The sequence below is a fragment of the Euprymna scolopes genome, chromosome 37 (assembly GCF_053919585.1).
Source record: "Euprymna scolopes isolate OS-2025 chromosome 37, ASM5391958v1, whole genome shotgun sequence".
Lineage (NCBI taxonomy): Eukaryota > Metazoa > Mollusca > Cephalopoda > Sepiida > Sepiolidae > Euprymna > Euprymna scolopes.
In genome coordinates, this window is record NC_136518.1 from 36,623,710 (window position 1) to 36,638,151 (window position 14,442).

A 14,442-nucleotide genomic window follows, 5' to 3' on the forward strand; every position below is an offset into this window, starting at 1 on the left:
TTTATACAATTTCTCGATTGGAAACAATTTTTTTTCTGTAGAGCATCTCTTTGAGATCGGTTACTTCCATATTTAAAAAAAAAAACAGTGGTTAACGAAGAAATTCAACGTATAATTATCGTATAATTTCTATCGTTTCTATTGACTTATGACACTGTGCATTGTCTTGAGCAAAACCACTTATTTCTTATTTATTATTGACCGATTTTGTTTTCCTATATATATATATATATATATATATATATATATATATATATATATATATATATATATATATATATATATAACAATCGTGAGTACACTCCGCACATTTTTCTTCTAATATTTAAGTATATTGTTTCATGGGACAATACTGAAAAAATGATTGTTTGACACAATGACAAGTAGTCTGTCTGCAGAGATAATTCATTTTCCCCTACAAAATAACTCAAAATATAGCCATTAAAATCTAAATCCTTAGCAACAAAAATGAGTACACCCGTTACATAAAGTTGTCAATATTAACATACAACATGTCAACTCTACATTTTTTGTGTGGCCACCATCATTATCCAAAATGCCTTTACTCTCCTGGGCATGGAGTTTACTAGAACTTCACATGTAGCAACTGGAATGCTCGTCCACTCTTCAATTACGACGTGGCGGAGCTGGCGGATATTTGAGACCTTGCGTACCTCCACTTTTTGCTTGAGAATGCCCAAAAAATGTTCTATTGGGTCCAAATCTGGAGACATACTTGGCCAGTCCATCACCTTTACCCTCAGCCTATTCAGTAAATCAGTGACTGTCTTGAATGTGTTTTTTGGATCATTTTCATGCCGAAACACTGCGCAGGGACCCAGTTTATGAAGGGAGAGGATTATGCTTTGCTGCAGTATTTTCCAGTACATGTTGGAGTTCATATTTCCGTCAATGAAATGTAACTCTCTCCAATACATGCAGCACTCATACAGCCCCACACCATAACATTCCCAGCAACATGCTTGACTATATATATATATATATATATATATATATATATATATATATATATATATTTTTTTTTTTTTACAGAAAGTCAATATTCAAGCCCGTCTGATTTTTCTGGATATATTTTCCAGTCTGTTTTTTTATTTCAGCTGGCATGTTGTATAAAATGGCGCCCAAAATTTGTTGCTAAGCTATATTCTTCTCAAACGCTTTCTATCGGTGCATCCGATTATCATCAGGAGCGATTTTTGTTTCTTTTTCTTTTCCATTTGAGGTTTGGTGTATTTATAATTTATAAAACATTATTGGTTATAAAGGTGGGTGCAACCCCTTTTTAACCGGATCTCACTTAATAAGTATACTAACAGTATTTAATAACTAACTAAAACCAAATAATTTAAATATAAAATAAGAAAATCGAAATTATAAAATGAAGATAATTCGCCCCTAACCATCCTGCACCCTTTCAAAATGACAATGTTTACATATAAGGTATTTACATCTTATCTTCCAGTTTTCAAATTTTTAATCATGTCAAAACGCGCTCTATCTCTTTTTGATGGATTAATTGTTGCTATTTCTCCTGATGAGTTAAGGGAACAATAAATTCACTGATTGACATAATAATTAAGTGATTGGTGTTGTACTACGAAACAGATACTGTCAAGAATTGTAAATGTCAGCTGAATTGAAGGAATAGATTGTTAGATAGTCATAAGTAAAATATAAATAGGCAAAAATTCATAGATGCTAGAAATCATTGTAAGAGAGAATTAGCGAGAACCACAAGAAATCATGCTGAAATAATCAGGGAACGCATAGAATCGAAAAAGATAGGAATTTGTGATTCCTGAAAAATCCATAACAGTGTCGTAAATAAAGGGGAATCAGTAATTCCTCTTTATCCAACAACCAGATAGTTGCCTGCACCGCAACCGAGAAGGCGGAACTGTTTGTATGGCGATTGACCTCCAACTCCACCTTTGAGCCAACAAACAACTCCCTCCTAAATTCCCCTATGCTAATTGAAGCCACACTAGATGATGTGAAAATCATCCCTTCTCATGTCCGCGATATCATAAAAAAACTTAGACACCTCAAAGGCGTGTGAACCTGATCTCATCCCATACTATACTAATTAAAAGATGCTCAGCTGAGCTAGTCCCCGAATTTTCTAAGCACTACAATAAATACCTTGCTGAATCCTGCTTCTCTAATAGCTAGAAGATGGCCTCTGTGGTACCAGTGTACAATAATTCTGGTTAAAGGACTAACCCTCTCAATTGTCGCCCTAATACTCTTCTCCCCCCTCCTCGCTAAAATCTTTGAGACGCTTATCAATCAAGCACTAGTCCATCACATTGAAGAAGCAAATATTCTCTCCGAAAAAGTACAGATTTAGGCAATGTCGTTCTACTGCAGATATTTTAACTGCCATCTCTAACCACATATACGATGTACTGGATAAGTCTGGCACGAAGTTCTGCTAATGAAAATTAAATGCTACGGTATAAGTAGGAGTTTACTAAATATAATTAGATCCTTCTTAGACAATAGGACCATCCAAGTTGTCATTGATGGACATACATCGAAGCAGCATAACATTAATGCGGAAGTGCCTCAGGGGTTTATTCTTGGAGCACACTTATTACTGATATTCATAAATGACCTCCCTGTGTCCGAGAGGGGTATATTTGCTGATTATACAACGCCTTATAACATGAACGAGGGAAAAACGGATGTATATAAATTTAAGACAATGTCAGAATCATTAGAAAAGGATCATCCAGACCGTAGTGGAATTAGGCAGCAAATAGATGGTAACATTCAATACTAGAAAGACTTAGTTGCTCTCCTTTAACAATTACAAGACGCCTCTCCAACCGCCGATATCCATGACAAATAACTCCTTACCTGAGAATTCTTTTAAAACTTCTCGGCCCAACATTTGCGGCTAATATGAACTGAAGCAATTACATTAAGGACATTCTTAAAGCTGTTAAAAAGAAGGTGGGTTCCCTCTATCCAGTTAGAAAACTACTCACACCTGAAGGTATCCTATACCCCTACATTCACTTATGCATGGAGTATTGATGCCACACAAGGGCTGGTGCATCTACCACTAGTCTTTCCCTCTTGAATAAGGTCCAAAAGAGAGCTTTCAATCTAATACGTCTCACTTTGTCAACTAAGCCCCAACCCCTATCCCATCGCCGCAATGTTGCATCTCTGTGTCTGTTTTACAAATATTTTAATGGGATGTGCTCCGATGAACTCGGTGCACTTGTGCGCCCTCGACGTACATATCCCAGATAGATCTGCTTAACAATAAAATCTCACCTCTTCACTATCGAGGTCTCTTTATGCCAAAAAGCTTTCTATTCTAAAATGTCTTTTACTCGAACAGCTAGACTTTGGAATTCCCTCCCTGCTACCTGCTTCCCTGGCAGTACTGACATGCAAAAGTAAAAAAAGTAACGTAAACCAATATCTTATAAATCTTTCCTAGGAATAGTCCCAAATAGTAGCTCCTTACATCCAAGTGGCTTTTTGGGGTTGAACGTGAGTAAAAAAAAAAAACAAATGCAAAACTATAGAACTCATAAGTCATAACTTATGTAGTATATATTCTATGAAAAGTGGCTGTGACATTTTATTTTTTGTAAACTTAAGCATTTTTGAGTGGACATCAATATCGGACCATAATCCTTGAAAAACGAGAAATAATATTTCAAATTAATATTACATACATTGTTTGCATTTGTCCTGGAACAGCTTTCTACTAGTATATATATATATATATATATATATATATATATATATATATATATATATATATATATATATTAGTAAACTTTTATTTACAATAACACACCTATTTCTGTATAGCTATGAACATAAAGTTTGCAAAGTGTTTTGCTAGCTAGCATTATATATATATATATATATATATATATATATATATATATATATATATTCCACAGCCAAACAACGCCCACAAGAGCCATGACAGTTAACGAACCGAAAGTCCAAGACTCGAGTTTATCCCTCATTTGGGTTAATCAGTTAAACACTCCGAACTCAGGATTCGAAATCTGAGCCTCTTGCATGCGAGGCAAGCACTCTGCCAACTGAGCAAACGCCCCGCACACAAGAAATTTTATTAACTAACATAGATCCAGTAAACCGCGGAAATCCGACTGTGAAATGAACCTACTTCGTCCCGGATTTCGAATCCTGAATTCGGAAGTGTCTAACTTAAGGGCGAAACTCGAATCTTGGACTTCCGATTCGTTGACTGTCATGGCTCTTGTGAGCTGCGATGTTGTTTGGCTGTGGAATTTATTATATATATAATCTCTTACATTCTGAAAATTGTACACACATATATATATATATATATATATAAATAAATATATATATGCATGATCTAAACTAATACATCTAAGAAGAAAAAGATTATCGCGGTGTATTAAATTATCTTTAAGATTTAATATTAAGCCAATTTCCATTTACGCATCACAAAGAGACAATACAGATTAAAATGAAAATGAAGAGAAACACAGTCATTGGATTTGTTGGCATTATTTTATGTTTATTCATCATTTCGTGGTTTGCTTTGTGTGCGCATGGCTTATTTAGACAGAAATGTCTATCTCTCCCTCCCTCTCTACTTTCATTATCTCTCTCTCATCCCTCAATGCTCTGTTAGCCTGTCTGTCAGTCTGTCTGTCTGTCTCTTTCTCTCTCTCTGTATATATATATATATATATAAATATATATATGTGTGTGTGTGTGTGTGTGTGTGTGTGTGTTTCCGGGTGTGTATATATAATACATCTGTATGCATATATAGGAACAATGTATTTGATAAATTTACGTGTGTCTATATGCTTACATAATCATGTGTACAAGATTTACTCCTAAACCAATTATTGCTGAGTTTAAAATACATGCTATAATTGATTTGGATCAAAATCATGACATGGTTTCCTATGATCCAATTTTGATTTTAATCTTCATAAGAGAACACAAAAGTGGGGCAAAATTTCTGGCACGATAATTAATTTTACTTATTACTTACTTGGGACGAATATTTATCCCCTGTTTTTTTTTTACAGTTATGCGTGTGTATTTGTACTACATGATTAAATTTTTAACTAATTAATCGATATTTATGAATTTTGGAAAATATGTCATACGATGAGATAGGTAATGCTGCAATATTTCGTTTTATTTAGTTTTATACACAATGAGAAACTACAGAGTTCTTCATAGAATTTCAGAAACTATAAATCTTTATGGAGTGCTTTCAATAGGTATTCGACATTAATTAATATGAGCATTTAAAAATGTGTTAAAGAGCATAAAATGAGCATAAAATTTGAAGATGTTAATATTGCAGATCTACATTGAATTTGATAAATAGCTAATTAAGCAATACACATTGAATATTTATTTCATTGTAAGGCACCGTAAAATTAATTCTAAAGTTTTACACTTTTTCTTGAATAAATAAGGCGCAATATGGTAAAACTATTTTGTTAGATAATTTATTTTTTCTTCCTGAGATGCGTGTTCTTCTAGCATATATATATAGTATATAAATATTTATGTAGCATATATATATATATATATATATATAATTTCTAGAATATTGTCATCGTTATTTATTTTACTACATAGACCGTTTCCATAAGTACATTGTAACGGCCCTCAATGACGTCCGTTTCACATTTTTCACAATGCTTCAAGAAAACTACAAACCATTTTCATGTATATGTATATATATATATATATATATATATATATATATATATATATATAATTTCTAGAATATTGTCATCGTTATTTATTTTACTACATAGACCGTTTCCATAAGTACATTGTAACGGCCCTCAATGACGTCCGTTGCACATTTTTCACAATGCTTCAAGAAAACTACAAACCATTTTCATGTATATATATATATATATATATATATATATATATAATTTCTAGAATATTGTCATCGTTATTTATTTTACTACATAGACCGTTTCTATAAGTACATTGTAACGGCCCTCAATGACGTCGGTTTCACATTTTTCACAATGCTTCAAGAAAACTACAAACCATTTTCATGTATATATATATCAGCTGTCGAGCTTTCAGTTGGTTTATAAAACAAAAAGAAAACATCTCGTCGTATCCCTAATAGTAGGAAGATGTAAAAGAGAAGGCATGCAGAGAAGGTATTTACTTCTCTCCCGCAGTGAGAAATGTGACACAAGAGTTCGAAAGTTGAATTATTTGTATGTATTTTATTATTTAATCAATTTTTTATTATTTATCTATTTATTTTATTGTTGTTAATTTATTACTCGTTTATATATATATATATGTATATATATATATATTTCTCATATTTATTTAATTATGTATTCAATTATTCATATATAATTAGCTGTAACAATCGGTATACCTAAGACAAATGCATAATAAAAATAACGTTTCTGAGATTTATAAAGTCACATAAACTACAGTAGAAAAATGTGCGATTTATTATCGCTTTATTTGGCTTGATAATATTAGTGCTAGGTTGCCAATCAAATAACGCTGGCTGTTCGACAGTGTCATTTTGCACCGAATCATTGTGTTGTTTCGTTTTCTACTAGGCTTATGCTATCATCAATCAGAGAAGACGTTTTTACTCTCATCATAATAACTAAATATCCGTGTTTTTGCTTCCAGGTTTAGTGTGGAATTGCTCTCCATTCTCAGCAACTTTTACTCACTATTACACCTAAACATCCCAGAATATATATATATATATATATATATATATATATATATATATATATATATATATATATATATATATATTAATTCCTTGAGACCGCTTTGCAAACAAAAAAAAATTATATGTATCCCTTGGCTAAAATAATAAATATTGTAACAAACTCTAATTTTAAAATTGTAACTTTCTTCTAAGATATATATATACTTCCGGCTTTGGTTAGAAATAAAATTATTTTTACTAATTAAATGTATACAAATAGTTATTATTGTTTTATTGTGAAAAAAATTAAATACATTTTTATCATTTTTTTTTTTCATATAAGATATATAATAAATATGTTTTTTTTTAACTAATAAAAATAGCATATGAATTGTTTGAATATCTTTATTTTGTATTATATTGTATTATTTTACTTTTAAACAAATATGGAGTTAAAACTTATTTCTGTCCGGAATCTATTTTATCCTTACACCGTTTTCTGCTGACTTCCAGTTTGGACTCATCCAGTTACGGCAAATGATAATTTACACTAGGTTGAAGAATGAGAGATTGGGGTAAAAGCTTAGAGAGATACAAATAAAGATAAGAAAAATAAGATCACGTTAAAAAAGGAAATGTTTGGATGAGGTGGCTGTATATGTGCATGTGTACATTACGGTTGACCTTGTTTTTCAAGTTTAAACTTACAAATAGTTGCAAATCAAGTCACCACCTATAGAGAAGGCTGAAGGGTAACATTTTAAACAAATGCCAAACTTTTGTCCACGAAATAAAACAATATACAAAAACTATTTGCTTATTAAAATCCAAACAGTCATTAAAATAAAAGAATAATTAATGTATTAAGTCTTCTTGTGCAATTCAGAATCAAATTAGTTAACGCACCAATTCAAATCGGTTGTACATAACCAATATATAAAAATACATTTTCAATTTGCATAATGGTTAGAATGTTTGCTAAGGGGCCCAGCGTGCAACTTTAATTTTTGTTCATGTACTACCCACGTCTCCGAACTAAAAGGCCAGAAGGACAAAAGACTAAAAGATCGCTGTTGACGGCCTTTTGCTTAACAAGTATCTTTATTGGGTGACATTTAAGGGTAAGTAGACAAACTCCAGGGCTGTCATCCTCTACATCTAGTGTTGCTAGCGAATGAAAAGAGAACATTTCTAATCGCTTTTACTACGGTTGGTCCATTTATATTTTGATTCTATAGAGTTGAATTGTTTTTAAAACAAAGTCTTTTAACCTCATCGCTCGTGCAAGGAATTGTTCCAACTTGCGCTTTTATTCATTTAGACAACGTCTATACCACTTGATTCAATTAACCAGGACCATTTCTTCTTATACGTTTCCTACACTAAAGTTAAACAGCAACTGATTAAATTCCAAGTGAAAATGTCGCATAATTAAATTGACCAAATCACTATGTACCACTAATCTAGATCCACGCTGTATTACTATCGTCGGTGTGCTCAGATGCGTAAACCTACTAAACATAGCTGTTCTAAAAAGACATTGTGCCTAGTCTCCATGACCTTTTTTCTTAAATGTAAACATAGTTCACAATCGACAAGTTTTACTATCGAGGTAACCAGTTATATTAAAGCTAATAACCACTCCTGTTAATTATACGAATAAATGCTAACCGAAAAGGGGAGGTACATTATGGGGTTTATTTATCTTCTTCCGATGGCAGGAAGATGTTACACATGGGCCAGACAATGGGATTTAAAAGCCAGCGTCCTAGAGGAAGAGCACTTTGACCTGCAAAATATCATGGACAGTTCAGTTGGCATTTTCCGATATTAGCACCTTATACGATTAGCAATAAATTAATCTATTCTCAAAGGGAGAAGGTAAAGCTTGAGAGTCGGGCCACCTAGAACTGTTATAGTTATCGGCAAAGCAATAAAATTAAGTATTTAACTTAAATATTACTGTTAAATTTGGATAGTGACTAAGTGGTTAGGGTCCTGGATATGAACTTAAACTATATCCGATGGTGACACCCCAGCTTGCGGGCTTTAAGGAGTTTGGAACCATCCTTAATATCCATTGCTCCCAGGTCCACTCTGACCCGGAGTGGTAGTCCCTATTAGGGTCCCAACTATGGGTTAAATAGAAACCGACTGGGGAAAATATATTCTAATAAAAATAATTCTCCCAAATAACTGGATTCGACATTAAGTAACCTGAAAAGGGTTGATATGCCGTAAAACAAAAAACAACCGACCAAGCGGTTAATGACAAGTTCTATTCAAGTTCGTTTAACAGAAACACTTTAACTTATGACGATAGTAACATTTACATGCTCTTCTCTATAATTACTCGATGTCTAATATCGGATAAACGAAAGCAAACAATTGAATTATCTACTTTTTATGAAATTGATAAATGAATCACTTTTAAGTCGCGTGCAAGCGACTCTATAATCACTCCGTCGGTCGGTCGGTCGGTCTGTCCGTAACACTTTTGTGCTTGGCCTTTTTGGTTATAATGAAAGGTCTGTTGTTAATAGATGCTGTTCTATGCTTTTTAACCTTCAAAGTGTAGTATCTGTTCCGGGAGATACTGCAAGCAAAGACCATATGTGGGGTCAATCCCACATATAAGACCTTAGTCAATGTAGGGGCAACCCTTCATACCAATTGCCACTATCCAGCTCCCCTACTCCCCGGGCAGTTGGTCCCCATTTCCCCTTCACTCCTCACATTAAAAATCGGCCTTGTGCCTAATTTGGTCGTTGGAAGAGCAAATAAATACCCTTTTCTTGGCCAAGATCAAAGTGTAATATCTGTTCCAGCAGATACTGCAAGCAAAGACCATATGTGGGTGCGACCCCTCATATAAGACCTTGATCAATGTAGGGGCAACCCTTCATACCAATTGTCAGTATTCAGTTCCCCTACTCCCCGGGAAGCCGGTCCCCATTTCCCCTTCACTCCTCACATTAAAAATCGGCTTTGTGCCTAATTTGCTCGGTGGGGGAGCAAATAAATACCAACCATACATATAAGACCTTGGTCAATGTAGGGGCAACCCTTCATACTAATTGTCACTATCCATCTCCCCTACTCCCCGGGGATTTGGTCCCCATTTCCCCTTCACTCCTCACTTTAAAAATCGGCCTTGAGTCTAATTTGCTCGGTGGGGGAGCAAATAAATACCCTTTTCTTGGCCTTTTGGCCAAGATCAAAATGTAGTATCTGTTCTTAATAAATGCTGTACTTATTGTGATATAAGGTGGGGGATCACTTTTCTGTATTAATTTAATGTAAACTGATCACTCACTTTACAACCAGTCAGTCTCGAAGCCATTCAAGTCATTCTCCAGATCATTCAAGTTGTTTTTGAAGGATTCCAGTTATTTTAAGCATTCAAGTCATTCTTAAGTCATTCAATTCATCCTTAAGTTCATTAAAAGTCATTCTAAGTCATTTACTTTTTATTTATTTAAGTCATTTCAGCCCATTTTTCGGTCATTTTAGTTTATCTTTAAGAATTTCATGTCAATCCTACATTCACGCATTCATTCATTACACGAGAGCACGCAACTAATGGCTATCGGCCTTGTTTTCATTAACATCGCTTCCAACAAATCGTGAAACTAGTTGATGTATTGAGGAAACTATAACGACGTATGATTATTGAACAGGCAGCAGATTCATATCGACCTTAGTCATAGGAAGCTGTACTAAAATAAGTTATTAAAACAGCGAATTGATAGAAACCACTAAACAAACGAGTTAAACGAGATGTAATAAAAGAAGCAGGAAATAGACAACTTTGAAGAATACAAGCTATAATAATTTTTGTTGTGGTTGAAAGTAGAACGCCAATACTTGGGAACAGTGAAATGTATATTAACAGAAAATATCGAAACGTATATTGGTTGAATGGGATTTCACTCAATTGGAATGCCAAAGTAAAGTTACGAACTACTCTCACTGAGTCTTAGTTGTCGGCCGCAACGATTACACGTTTTGTTGGCAGATTGGATAACTACTCTTTGTTTCCTTGATTTTTCTGACAGAGTACTCCTTTGGTCTGTAACTAGTCATTCGAACGTATGACACGTTGACACCTCAGTTTCTTGAGGCGTTCTTAACGCTTATCAGGCGTTGACAATCTACCGTCAGCTTTTGAAGTGTGAGCCCTTGTTCACTTTCGAGTCTTGAATCTCGTCGTTTTATCTCTGCGTTTTTCGTCGAGACGAGACCGTGTGGAAAAATTTAACCCTTGAGATCATCCGTTGATTGTTCAGCCAGACTAAAGTTGTCGCAGTGCTTGTTAACAATGGACGCAAAGGTGAGATAATCATTGCCTTCGCGTTTCACCAGGTTGAATATTTCGTGAAAAAAAGTCGAATTCGGGCCGAAAAGTTCAGATAAAAGTTTGACTGCCTAGAGTAACTGCGTGATGCGTTATGGCCTTCCAGTCCTCCATCTTGGATGTCTACATCAAGCGAACGACAAAAACACTTTTTTATATGAACACTGGAAAAAATCTCAGGGTAAACAAAAATGCCCTATCGTTTTTGTGTGTGTATGTAAATGCTGTCAAAAATTACATATATTGGGGTTTCGAAAGCGGAAATAAAAATGAGGAGAAAACGTTTTCTTTTTTTTTCAAAAATTCAACATTAACAAAAATGGCGTCTTTGCTTTTTAGTTAATTTTTTTCTTTTTTCTTATTTCATAAAATACAATTTTCACTTTCAACGACAGTAAGAGAAAAGAAAAACAAAACTTGAAAACTTGAGGAAAATAACTTAAATTAAAAATTCATATTTCAGTTTTCTAGTTAGCAATTAATTAACAATGAACGAGTCAATGCGACAAACATGTGTGCGAAATTAGGCCAGTCTTAAAAATGGACGGTTTCTTTTCCGTCAAAGTAGGCAGTTGGTTTTTTCTTTCTTGTTTTTGAAACAAATAAAGGCGTTCAAACTACAAAACGATTTGTAACAGCAGTAGGACCGTTTTTTTAGAAAAGAAAAAAAAATAACGTAGAGTGTGATTCTACCTTATTTTATTCGTTTTTTTGTGAGTAGTTTCGACAACTGTTATGAATTTACTCGTGTGACTCTCGAGAAAATATTTTTCTTTTCTCTTTTCTTTTTTTCAAATTAACACCAACCAGGTTTTGCTTGTAGATTATCGCGCGTAATTTTTTTTTTTTTTAATTTACCGTTAATTGTTTTTTGGATTCAAATTCCTTCATAGCTAGTTTTTTTTTGTGGGAAAACTTAAGTATTTTAAAATTCGGTTTTCGCTCATGAGTTTTCCAAACTTCATCGCCAGTTTATTGTTGTTTAAATGTTGAATGTAAAACGAGATTACTTGGGAAAAGTGAAAGAAAATATATATTAATAGAAAATACAGAAAGATATATTAGTTGAGTGGGAATCCGCCAAACTGGAACGGCAAAGTAAAGTTGCGACCAACTCCCACTGGGTCTCATGTCTAGACTGCGTGATAAGAGAAACCGGTTACCGGAAACGACGATAGGAATAGTCCATTGTCAGAATCTGTAAGGTGCCACCCCAACATATTTATAGAAAAGACTAAGACTAGCAGCATAACGTCTATGAGAGAAAGGTTGTTGGAAGGAGATGTACACATCAAATTACATATACTTTTCTAAATCTTATCAAGAACTTTTAAATGGGACAGAGATTCAGCAGACCAAATATGACGAAAATACTTCATAACAGTTTGACAGTAAATTTGCAAGTGTGAAAGAGTGTTTAGAGCTAATTTATTTAGTTTTTAATACTTTTATTGAAGGGTCATAGCTTATCAAAGCACTCTGGGAGCACTCTAAAATAAGGATTAAAGAGATGTTCAGTTTGACGATGAATATCACAATGAGAGAATTTTAAACAATTTGTGGTAGGGACAGAAGATTACTTAGGAAAATTTGATAACTTAGGAGAACGGCTTAACAAGTATTTGTTAATATTAGACTTGAAGACGGTTATATTTTAGTCGTTCGGGGAGCAGCCTCATAATACCTTTTCAGAAAAGGAACTTTTTCATCAAAATCCGTTTGGTTTGACTTCCCATTTTGTGTTTTGATGGTTTTTGTGTTTTAATAGTTTCCAATCTCTCTGTGATTATTTACAATAAAAGTGACCTCCTCTTTTACACTAATGTACATAGAAGCATTATAGGTCTTTTTACCTTTGAATTTAGCCTTGATACGTGTTGACTCATTAGAAAAGATAATAGTCACAATGATATCAGAGAAAATAACGAGAATTATTATTTTTAGTTAAGTAGGAAGAAATTTTAACAGACATTTTATAGTTCATGAATTTTCGAATATGGTGACTTTAAAAATATAGTTTCCTATCGATATGTTTTGTTTTTAGATTGTTGAAATTTATTTTTAAACAATAATATCTTTCGTGACGATCCGCACTAACTTTAAGCCCCGTTTGGCAATAACATTTCCTCCATAAGTTCATGAAAATGTTTCATATTAACTTCCTAAGGTTTGTGTTCGCGACGAACTACCATTAATATTAAATACGTTAACAGTTCAACGCTTGGATCGGGAAATTTTTAGACGTAACATATTTTTCCGGGAACCGTCGGGGCATGGTTCCTGCTAGTTATAAACATAACATTATATAAATGTGTCTCCTTAGTTTATATTGTAAAATATAGTTAAATACTTATGGCATATCCTGTATTACTGCTAAAATAACGCTTTATATTAAGTGTTGCAGTAATGTTAAAACTCAAGTTTCCACATTATATAAATAACGAACAAAAGTAAATGCACTTAGAATTTGTTTCATTGTATTGCAGGTTTCTCTTTCAATGTTTGTGCCGACGGGGTGTCTCCAAAAGCTGTATAGATATTTTGAATAGATATGGAGTAGACACTCCTGAAATCTAATGTAATTCTCTCAACTGTGGTCGATATTACACCATCACATTATTCTGTTGACACCCCATGGTTTCAAAATCACGTTTGTTTTTGTTGACACCATATGGTCTCAAAATTACGTTCGTTTTTTTTTTATATCACGAAGTCATGGAATCGCTTAAGTCACGATGCAATTCCTCTGGGATTCTTTACGCGCATTAACATTCAATTACGGTTTCGAGTTTGATAGCGTAGAATTCCGTTTTTTATATATACATAAACATCTATATGCTCCAAGTGTGGAGAACGCTGAAGATCCTCAAATCTATAATAAAAATCAATATTTATTTATTAATTTACACACACACACACACACACACACACACACATAAACACACAAAGCAAGCACGCTAACACCCACATGTATATATATATATATATATATATATATATATATATATATATATATATATAGAGAGAGAGAGAGAGAGAGAGAGAGAGCTAATTTCCCTTCAGCAGTTTGCATTTAGGAGACGGAGCTCTTTTCGAGATAAATCGCTGCTATATTAATTTTTATCTTTTTAGATTCAAATGTTAATTACTACATTTTATTTTTAGTATTTAATTCATATTTTTATTTTACGATTGTTTTATTTAATAATAGCTTTTCTCGTCGATAAATGTTGTTTATTATATCTACCAAGCTGATCTTAAAGATAGCATAGACTCAACCATTATATTTTCTTTACAGACCCCCGCCCTGCCTTTTTATCTCAAAATTCCTTAAAACGTCACTAGCTTACTTTCG

The 14,442-nt window shown here is 33.4% G+C and overlaps 1 pseudogene; it reads left to right on the plus strand.

The window, feature by feature from the left end:
• The first annotated feature begins 9,920 nt into the window (after nucleotides 1–9,920).
• On the plus strand, nucleotides 9,921–10,074 carry LOC145261368 (U2 spliceosomal RNA; annotated as a pseudogene).
• Nucleotides 10,075–14,442: the final 4,368 nt, after the last annotated feature.